The 11,589-nt window shown below is 40.3% G+C and overlaps 1 protein-coding gene across 6 annotated transcripts in view; it reads right to left on the reverse strand.

Annotated features, from left to right (window-relative positions):
• tead1b (TEA domain family member 1b) overlaps positions 1-637 on the reverse strand; it is a 54,138-nt gene extending 53,501 nt beyond the window's left edge. For 4 of the 6 annotated variants that reach the window (XM_049029967.1, XM_049029965.1, XM_049029966.1 and 1 more), the window contains exon 1: positions 421-636. The gene's annotated coding sequence lies outside the window, so the exon portion shown is untranslated. Of the gene's footprint in view, positions 1-420 lie in introns of all 6 variants that reach the window. The other 2 variants (XM_049029962.1, XM_049029968.1) reach the window with 2 other exon arrangements.
• Positions 638-11,589: the final 10,952 nt, after the last annotated feature.

Below are 11,589 nucleotides of genomic sequence, written 5' to 3' on the forward strand. Positions count from 1 at the left end.
CCCAAAAGAAAAAAATCCAGTTTTTCCCTAAAACTGATCCTAGACGTGCGATCTCATCTGACGGCTGCTTTCGGACTCTCGCTGCTCACGCCAGGAAAATAGCTGCAGCTAAGGCGAGCGCGAGATCGGACTTCTTTGCAGAAAAATGTGAAAAATGTCAAAGATTTTCGTGCTCGTGTCAGACAAGCAGGACGCTGCGAGTCAGCGGACAAAGTGAAAGCACCCTGTTGCAATAGCGTCGAGAAAACAATGCGCCTAAGCCGCTTCAAAACCACCCTCTACCACCAGGAACGTTTCATAATATATATTTCCGACTACATTTGTGTACAGTTTGACCAAGAAAAGCGTAACATAATGAAACGCAAAAGTGCCTGGTCACCTGCGACCATTTTACATACCCTCAACTAAATGCAAACTTACCTCAAATACCTTTGTTATTGTGACTGTTTTTTATTCGCCCTTTTTGTTTTCCTTTACTGAATAGACAGACCTTTTTAATTTTGGTAAACTATGCAAAGTTTATTTGTCGCCTTTCTGGGGCCGGCCGTGTGAAATGTACGTGGAGTCGGCGCTGCGCGGACAGTGATGCGAAGAATGTCCGGAATGAGATGAGGAATGAAATGAACGCGAGGAGCGAGTTTGTGCCGGGGCGGAGCGACGGTGGCGTCATCCCGAAAAGCCCCACGGCCAGCCTGGGAAGGAGGGATCACATCCGCCAGCGTGACCTCACGGCGCTCCCAGCTCCGCACGGGAAGCGCATGTTCCGCAAGGGAACCAAGCAAACTAGGCCTGTTGAGTAGGCCTTAATAATAACAATAAAAACCTTCTTAAGTAAGTTTTTAGCTGGTATAAATATCCTCACAATTTAGAAACACTGGGGAAACACTGATTAAAAAGGGACAGAAACGCGAATACAGCTCAACAAAAAACATCCATGACTTACTTTGATTAAGCAATGTACGTGTGAATTAGTCATTAAAATTACTAGGTAATGCATCACTATGTCTGGCTTTATACCTGTTGCGTATTCATTACATTGTAATTTTAATAATAATAATAATGTAAAAGATTTGAAAAATTATTTTAGATACACAAAACATAGCAACTGGAAAAAAAAGTGCAAAACCAGATTTATGCTTTCATGTGCCAAGAGTCATACAATCTCAGGTCGGCCCACACACCACAGTTTCTCCAGCACAATTGGGTTAAGGGCCTTTCTCAAGGGCCCAATGGTGATATGGTTATTCTGTCAACCATGGGATATGACCTCACAACCACCATGTGACTGACATGATTATTCTGTCAACCATGGGATATGACCACACAACCATCATGTAATTGACATGGTTATCCTGTCATCTATAGGATATGACTCCACAACCATGATATGATTGATAAGATTTTTCTGTCAACCATGGGATATGACCACACAACCATCATGCAATTGACATGGTTATCCTGTCATCTATAGGATATGACTCCACAACCATGATATGGTTGATAAGATTATTCTGTCAACAATTGGATATGACCCCACAGCCATCATGTAATTGACATAGTTATTCTGTCATCCATAGGATATGACTCCACAACCATGATATGATTGATATGATTATTCTGTCAACTATGGGATATGACCCCACAACCTTCCAGACATGGTCTCAGATCCCTCACCCCTGAGCTACAGACCACACTGATTTCTTCAGCCTTTAAAACTTCATGTTACATTATAGAAAATTAAGTTAATTATATATTGCAGTTAATGTCTGATTCAAATTATCTGGTACTATTAACCAATATGCTATCAATTTAGCAGTAGGATGATGCTGTTTGCTGGCAGGCAACATTAATTAAAAGGATACATTTTCAGTGACTCTCAGTGCTGAATATGTGACAAATTATGGCCTGTTTAATGTGTTATTTACACAATTTGTGATATATTATTCTAAACAGAAACTGATGCATAAGGTCTTTGATGTTAATTACCAAGGGATCCTAGAATAGAAGTCATTAAATGAAAAACGTGTGGCTTCATCAAATGCCACACGGTTTTGCCTTTATGAGAAAATGGTTGCATCAACTATGAACTTCATGCATTTATTCAAACAGGAGACTGTTTATTATGATATATCCAAATAAAAATTTAAACAAGTACACTTTGTTCGGCCTTGATATGCATACACCTATGAAAAAGAATATCATGTATAGCCTTGCAACAGCCATTTATCATGTAGGAAAACTTTTATATTGGACTTTATTTTGAGTAATTTATATGGAATACATTTGTCATGGATGATACAAATATTACAGCTATTAAACGGAGAATAACAGACCTAGATTTAACGTGACTAAGACTGACAATGATGTTTAATAATGTGGCTGACTGAGACTAACTATAAGGTGTAATAATGTGGTTAAGACTAACGATAAGGCTTAATAACATGGCTAAGACTAACAATAAGGTGTAATAATGTGGCTAACTAAGACTGACAGTAAGGCTAAATAACGTGGCTAACTAAGACTACTAATAAGGCATAATCAGATGGATAACTAAGACTGATGTGAAGGCTGAATCTAAACTTCAAGGTAAGTCTGAACCTGAAGCAGCTGGAAGAGGTGAGAAGTCCTTTGTGGGCAGGGCAGGAGATGTGAGAGGGAGCGTGCCACAGCAAGACAAACATAACGAAAATGAAGGGCCTGGAATCAGCAGGCCGTCAGCGGTGTATAGCAGAGCCCTGCTGAAACGCCAGCATAGAGATCACACCGCAGAGGGCTTGGTCAGAACCTGGTAGAGGACTGACTGGGGTAGCGTGTCCTATCTTGTCTGAGCAAGTCAGACATGTGGATGCATTATTATTTTGACACCACCAGCTCTGAATGAATGAGGTCTATGAAGAAAAGAAGCTGACTTTTATTGAAGACATCAATCAGCACCGTTTGTTATATTCAACCGTGCATGTAGACCATACAGAGCCCAGGCTGAAGATATCTATTCTGGTAAAATTATCTCACAGCTCTGAGTTTGCAGTGTTCCTCAAACCATTATTTAAACCTGGTTAAAAACCCCGATAGTTTCTCAATAAACAGTTATCAATAATAAAAAAAAAGATTCTTTTTTTAATCCTTGAAATAAAAAGACATGGTTCTTCCTGAAACATGTTACCCAGATTATCGCACAAGATGCAAAGCAGAAGATAGCTTCTAAAGATCTCCATATTGAGTGTACCTGTCTTCATGGGTGGCGTCTGCGTCTGCAATAGCAAACCATTAGTGATCAAAAGACTAACTTATCTATGCAGAGACATCCCGGGTGGGGAGGTCTGTTCTTCCTTTCACATGCACAGTAGCAGCACTTCAGCACTTGGGCACAGAGGCTAGCTTATTTACATGTGCATCTTCTCAGCTGAGAGCATTGCACAAGCCCTCAGTTAAACATTATCCCAGCGTATCCAGGGAGGCCGCGGTCAGATACTTGTTTAACACCGCTGCATAAAGTGCTTCATGGCCACACAGCTGAGGGTAGCGTACGTTTGGAAGCAGCATTTGTGAAAGAGCCTCTCTTATCTCATTACCTAGGAGATGAATAACTGTGCAGATCGCATATGGTGTGGGCCGTTCAAAAGCGTTTCAGTGTTTGTTTACACATCAGCAGGTACATTTTTTCAGGGAAACCTTACCGCCCAAAATTCAGAACCACATAAATTGCTAAATACATCGAGTTACAGTCATGCCTCAATACTGTGACTTGTTTTTACTTTGTGATAAAAAAAAATATGGCAGAGAGGTTTTAATGCTAAAATACAATATAATCAGACACGTTTTTTTTTTTAGATGGTGTTTGGTGAATGTATCTGTTTCGTTCCAGTTGGAAGATTGAAATGAAATCGCAGAAAGAAGAATTCAAGAGCTTGTCAAAGTTTTGTAGGGAAAACAGTTACTCGGGGGAACACTAACAGATTGTGTGTTCAGAAGCGTGGAGAAAATGCATATTTACGAAATGAGGAAACAGACTTGTAATGAGAAAAGGATCAGCCCACTTCAATAGCAGAAGAGCAGCCTGGGTAAATACCAAGCCCATATTGAGAAAGAGGCACAGGCTGATTTTTGCCAGATGCTTGCTGTTCAAACTGAGCTCAATTTGTACAATAAATAGATTACATTTAATGTACACCATTGCATAAACCCTAATAAGTAAATAAGAAAAGTAGATACACAAATACCATTTGTATATATGGAGTGTCTAGATTTAACATAATCTGCCGAACAGAAATAAAAACACATTGTTTTGGTATTTACTTGTAATTGTACCCCTTTCGCACATTCAATATTAAAATGTTTCGAATTGGAATTAATATTTGAGTACTGTGATCTGATGAAACAAACAGAAACAGCTATTATGGTGAGACAGTTTTTTTTCTTTATCTTTCCTGAGGAGCAACAAACTCCAGCAAGCCGAAACATCTGCGACTGGTAAAGACTCGCAGCGCTTCAAGTGTTTACCAAAAAGCGGCCTCTCTCAGGTTTCACCTTCCGGGTCCAATTTACACCCCGGTACTTTGCTTTTAAACAGTTTTACAGCTGTGTGGGATTGTGTCCCCCCATAAGACTGTGCCTTAGGGTGTGGGAGTATCTATCTCCACCCCAGCCAAGGGTGATAAAACAGGGTGGCCTCACATCTCATATGCGAGCTTGTGCGTGTGTATGTGTGTGTGTGAGTGCATGTGTGGGTTGGTTGGCTGGGGGGAGGAGCAACGGACCCGATTCACTTCTGTCAGCCGCTTGGGGTGTGGTCCAGCACTGTTTCCCGCCCGACATTTTCTCTTGTCGAGCTTTGCTAATGTATTCTTTCACCAGTGCTGATTCAATCATCCTGTATCGAAAAGAAACAGTAAATACAGCAGTTAAGCTTCCAATGGTGAATACACATGCCCTTTGAAAGAAAAGGTGTCCGTTTTTAGTGATCAGCTTAAAACGACACTGCTCCCGAAGGTTTAAGTTCTGTGTCTCGAGACCAAAAAATAAGCATATTTTACCTCAAAACACCGGAAGAGTTGACTTGTGGATGGGGAGGCCTGCCCAGGCGCTGAGGTTTCCCTCTGGCTCCATCATCAGCTGTGTTATCTGACGGCCCTGGCTAACGTCCCACAGGCCCTCTGTGGCTGGGCTTTGAAGATTAGCGTGAGTTGACCCCTCTGCTCCAGGGGGCTGGAGAGGTAAATTGGCCTGGTTTAGTTCACTTGACTGCTGCCCAGCGACCTCTCTCCTAATCCGCTGCCAGCGAGGCCAGGTGCAGGGAATTGCTGTCTGCCTGCTCAGCCCAGTTCTCTCGACGCTTGGGTAAGATAAAGGGTAGGGGGTTCACTGTACTGTCAGGCTGATGAACGGATGGATGGATGGATGGATGGATGGATGGATGGATGGATGGATAAAGGGGGTAGATGGTTTACTGCAAGGCAGAGATAGATAGATAGATAGATAGATAGATAGATAGATAGATAGATAGATAGATAGATAGATAGATAGATAGATAGATAGATAGATAGATAGATAGATGTATACTTCCTCAGAACTATCCTTTTAATAACATAATGGCTCTATGTTTGAGGAAAGGGAGACATAGAAACATAAAATAATCAACCCAACAGTTAGGAGACTTTTCCTGTAAAGAAAAAACAAGCAAATGAACACAAATGAAAACAAAGGAATTTGCTGAGCTGCGGGAAGCCGAGTCATCAGGGAAGTTTTTCAATACATGCCTTTCTACTAATTAGGTTGTGATAACCACCGATGGCAAATTGTAATTAAACCAATTCTCCTGGCAAAGCTCCTGTATTTACTTTCATCATTAATATTCCACCTAATCAACGCAAAACGTATCCTCATATGTCCATAAAAAACTGACATATGGATAATGCGCTTTCATGATTTTCGACGAGAGGTACTATGGTGTACCCTGCCCTGGGCCCTCTTGCTCACATGACCGTGTCCAAGAAAAGCAGTTGGAAGATGGATCACAGGTATTTAAAAATAAACACAAGATCAGCTCACATTTGACAGCACCCTGTTCAGCTTTAATTCATAACCGTCAGCACCTTTTAAAACGTTTAAGATGACTACGATGACACTCAGCGCACAGCTCATCCAAGACAATCTGTGAACAGACCCTTTACTCTGTTCTCTACTCTAATTCAACAGCCATAGAACCTAATACATCCAAAGCCGCTTATTCAACTTTACCTCAGAAGTGGTTTTGCTGTTGAATGAACCGCAGTGATGGTTTAATCAGCAGGTAATAACGTGTAATTGATTTGAGCTATATTTCATAAAGGTGGCGGAATTTCAGATGGAAGCCAAAAATGATGGTGGTTGCCATCTTGTGGCCATAAATGAGCAAGTGATTAACCAGAGTGGTATTGCGGTGACACGTTTCGCAAGGGTTCGTATATGTAATGCAGGAAGGTTGGCCAATGTGTAGGTATTCATTTTCCCCGACCACCAAGGCACTCAAACAAGCATTATTTCCTTAATCAGTCTAATCTGGTCTTCTGAGGCTGAGTTATGCTTAAAGAGGAAAAACCACACAGGACAGCTCTTCAGGATGAGAACTGTGAATTGCATTAAACTAAGCCCTCCACGATTACCCAGTCAATTCCTTGAAACTCCTTTGATTTATTTTTAATCCATTTGATTTATTTTTAATCCTTTCAGTCAAGAGATATGCTTTGACATCTTGATCAGGCAAGTGTGATTGAAATGGCATCAACATTTATTTTCAATGAATATCCATTTTCCAATCCCAGTATGTTCTATCATATGGAAATTCATAAACATTCATTAACCCTCTATAAAACAATACTTGCTTCTTCATTCGAAGTGGCAATATTTCAGTCCAGCCTGCTTGGACCCTTGGAAAAAGTCAAACCATTTAATAACAAGAAACTGTTACCTTACATTGCGATGGGCTAGTCTCCCATCCTGGGGTGTTCCCTGCCTCGTGTCCATTGCTTCCGGGATAGGCTCCGGACCCACCGCAACCCAGAAGGATAAACGGTTTGGAAATTGGATGGATGGATGGATGGATGTTACCTTAAATTACCTTAACATTCATTCAACATTGTGGGCATTGTTAAAATGCAATGGCACAATGCACTTGCAGGAGATACAAACAGCCCAAACCTACTTACTACAAGTTAGTGGTTTTGCTCACAGATCTTCCATCACGAAGCCAACAAAACACGAAGCCAAGCACATAAAAGGTGCTATCTGCTAGCAGCTCTAGTATGGCTGAAACATGAAAGGTATTATTGCATTGTTATTGAGAACATAACACAAGGAACATTCTTAACCATATAAGGAATTAATATACATAAACATGCTGGTAATACTTTCCACCGACTATTATAATCATTCATAATGATTATTATATACACTCGTTGGTCACTTTATTAGGTACACCTTGCTGTTACCAGGTTGAACCCCCTTTTGCCTTCATACCTGCCTTCATGGTATAGATTCAACACTGTGTCTGAAACATTCCTCAGAGACTTTGCTCCTTGTTGACATGATAGCAACATGCAGTTGCTGTAGATTTGTCGGCTGCACCTTCATGACGTGAATCTCCCGTTCCACCACATCCCATGGGTTCTTCATTGGATTGAGATCTGTTGACTGTGGATTTGAGTACACTAAACTTTGTCATGTTCAAAAAACCAGTCTGAGATCTTGAGAGCTTTGTGACCTGGCATATTACCTTGTTGGAAGTAGCCTTTATAAGCTGGGAACACCGTGGTCATTAAGAGATGGACATGGTCCGCAGCAACACTGAGGTGGGTTGTGGCACATCAGCAATGCTGAAATGGTGCTAAGGGCCCCAATGAGTGCCAAGAAAATGTCCCCCACACCATCAGCAGCAGCCTGAATTGTTGATACAATTGAATTGTTGAAGGTGAATCCACACTTTCACGTTGTTTATGCCAAATTCTGACCCCATCTGACCAGCAATATTTTTCCAATCTTCCATTGTCCAGTTTCAGTAAGCCCGTACCCACTGTAGCCTCAGTTTCCTGTCCTTAGCTGACCGGAGTGGCACTCGGTGCAGTCTTCTGCTGTAGCCCATCTGCTTCAAGTTTGATGTGTCGTGCATTCAGAGATGCTTTTCTGCGTACCTTTGTTGTAACGAGTGGTTATTTGAGTTACTGTTGCCTTTCTATCAGCTTGAACCAATCTGGCCATTCTTCTCTGATCTTGGCCATCAGCAAGGCATTTTCACCCAGAAATCTGCCATTCACTGGGTGTTTTTTTTCTTTTTTGGCCCATTCTCTGTAAACCCTAGAGATGGTCATGCAGGAAAATCTGAAATACTCATACCAGTCTATCTGGCACCAACAACCATACCACATTCAAAGTCACTTTCTTCCCTATTCTGGTGTTTCATATGAACATTAGCTGAAGCTCCTGACCTGTATCTACATGATTTTACACATTCTCCCGATGACATATGATTGGCTGATTAGATAGCTGCTTCAGCAAGCAGTTGAACAGGTGTCAATAGTGGCCAGTGAGAGTAATAATGGATTAATGGAATAATGAGTATGATGCTACATTTTGAAAATACTTCCACTAATACACATATCAATAGATATGACACTCCCATAGAACATTTCAGCTTTGATGTCACACTTAGCTTTTGTCATGTGACATTTACCTTTTACCTTATGCTTTATCTCTAGCTAGCAATAGTCCAGTCTGAATTTAACCTTCTACTGACAGCCCATAACGATGCAGCCCACCTTCCGAGATCGGGGCTGGAACACTGCCCCTACCCTTTGTCTGTTGAGTTTGCATGTTTTTCCACAATCCTTAAACATGCAATTAGGAAAGCATATGTACGCCCTGTGATGGACTGGCACCTTGTCCATCCGATCTCCTTCCACTATCTCCATGACCCCATGATGGATAAGTGGCTGCATGTTACACGGAAGAATTCATAGGAATTTCTTAGTAATGAGAAATACTAAACAAGAGAATGTATGAGTGGATGTCTTTTTGAATACCAGATAATGTGTCATGCATATCTTTCTCAATAGTAATGAAAGTCATCCATTGGTATTGTCCATGCATGTACATATTTTATTCAAAGGGGAATGCAAGTCAAGGTAGCAAGTGGTGTTTTAATATATAAAACAGTTAGTTGTCTGAAAGTAAGATAAGATAAGATAAGATAAGATAGCCTTTATTAGTCCCACAGGTGGGAAATTAGCATTTTACAGCATAGGTAATTAGGTAGAATGCAGAAAGTCCTTAAGCAATAGTAGTAAAATAAGAAAATATAAAATAAAAAACAATATATACAATACAATCAAGAACTATACAATATGCCAAAAATAAAGTATAAATGTAATGTATGTTATATTGATTGATATATAAATATGTATATATACACACCTTATTAGCAGGAATAAAACGAGTATTGTAACATTAAAACCGTTTCAATATATATGTGGTAGTATATGAGCATGGGATTAGGTATGTGCTTATTGTTTGTTGTAAAGTCTGACGGCAGATGGAAGAAAAGACCTGCAGTATCTCTGTCGCACACCTTGGATGCAGCCGTCTGTCGTGAAAGTGTCCACACATCACTAACATAATGAAGTTTGAAGTTAAGGACGCCTATTTCTTCCGTTTAATGTTTACCGAGACTTGTTTGTAGCATCTTGCAGTGACACTGCCAGACCCAGTGCGATGGCACCTGATCACTCGACACTCCTGAAAAGCCTGTACAGGGCAACCAGAAGTCTTACAGATTACTGTATAAGGAAGCTCAGTATGAGCAATTACCCAGCTGTGATGCCAGTGTCTGGGCAAACATGTTAGCAATGAATTCTGCTGCTCATAAGCACATATACAGATAGAGATTGGCCTACTGATAAACCGAACATCACAAAACATCCAGTACCCTAGTAGCAATCATACAGCCATGGAAAAAACGGAGACCCCGCATCATATATTTAGACAAATCTGCATTTTTAAATCTTGGTTTAATGCCGGTTCTCCTGGCAGGAGGCTACGCTGAGCAGCAGGTAACTTCCAGGTAAAAAATTTCCAAAACAGCAGCACAAGAATAAGGTGAAGCAGGAGACACTGGGAACGACCAGAAACCAGGCAGGTAAAGGGCGGAAGCGACTGTATAAAGCCAGAGATGACCGTCAAGTTATCTGACAGTTTCTCATGAATCGTAGGATGACATCAAGTGACCTTCAAAAGGAATGGGAGACATTAAGTGCAGGTGTGAAGTGCACTGCTAGGATAGTATCAGGGTCCTAGAAGCAGAACTGAAGTCCCACAAAGCAAGGAAGAAGCCCTTCATTAATGAGAAACAGAAGAACCAGGCTGCAGTTTGTAAAAATATATTATTCACAGACACACACCCAGAAATTGAGATCTGAGTGAAACTAGAAACTGTGCGAGGTCTCTTCAATTTTTCCAGGGCTGTATATAAAAATGCTTTTAAGGAGCTTAAATACAGCAGTCTTACACATGCACTTTCCTTATAGGAACTAATTCTCCTAAGCAGTTTACATTCAGCTTAACTGATGAGAATTGTGCTCAGATGTGCTTAGCACATTTCCCAAGGTCAAAAGAAAAATCAAAGTACAGACTGTTTTATCTGTAACGTGCAGACAGAAAAAAGAAGAGTCTGGATTTGTTAGTGTCTGTAGCAGGCTGGTACCACTTCATAATAAGACTACACTTATAAAGGGTTTATGAAAGGTTTACAAACCGGTTATTAATTAGGCTGTAACACTTTGTAAATCATTAACAGACAATTATAAATGTTATAACACAGTTTTCCTTTTATTAATGAGTGATTATCATTCATAAGTGGCAAAAGGGAGCCTTACTGTAAAGTGGTACCAGCAGGTGGAATAAAACAGATCACCAAGTCTTGTAGACCCAAGCATTTTATATAGATATACTGAGTATAACTACGTATTAAATAACTACACATTTTGAAATGCATGTGTGTTCGTGATCAGCCCAGGCATTCCACAAGTACAGAAAACATTCTGTTATCCCCAATTTTGTACACAATACCACACAATTAAAATCACAGAATAATTATAGCAAGACTTCAGTTACAACAACAAAGGCCAGCTATTGGAGAGATATGCAGGTTCTGTGATGTAGAATGCAAACTTGCTTTTAGAAAGAGAATTTGTTTCAGAAAGTATGGTTCTTGGGCAGGAAACCAAATAAGAATCTGTACCACTTGTAGAAAAAGAAACAAACAAACAATCTGTCTACAACAAGATTATAGGCCAATCCAGACAAAGATTCTTCTACAAATACTGCTAATGTTTAGCATATATGATCAAGCCAATATTGGAAATTAAAGTCAATTAACTGCAAATATAATAATTTTAGTTTAATGGATACTGCTGGGTGGAATTTTTTAGATTTTTTTTTCTCCCAAAACCAAGGTTATGATTTTAACTGAATAGCTGCAATATGATTTTCAGTGACTGAACATTCAAAACTGCCTGCCCATATTCTGAAGGAATTTAGGCCTAAATGGGGAGCACATAAATA

The sequence above is a fragment of the Brienomyrus brachyistius genome, chromosome 11, assembly GCF_023856365.1.
Source record: "Brienomyrus brachyistius isolate T26 chromosome 11, BBRACH_0.4, whole genome shotgun sequence".
Taxonomy (NCBI): domain Eukaryota; kingdom Metazoa; phylum Chordata; class Actinopteri; order Osteoglossiformes; family Mormyridae; genus Brienomyrus; species Brienomyrus brachyistius.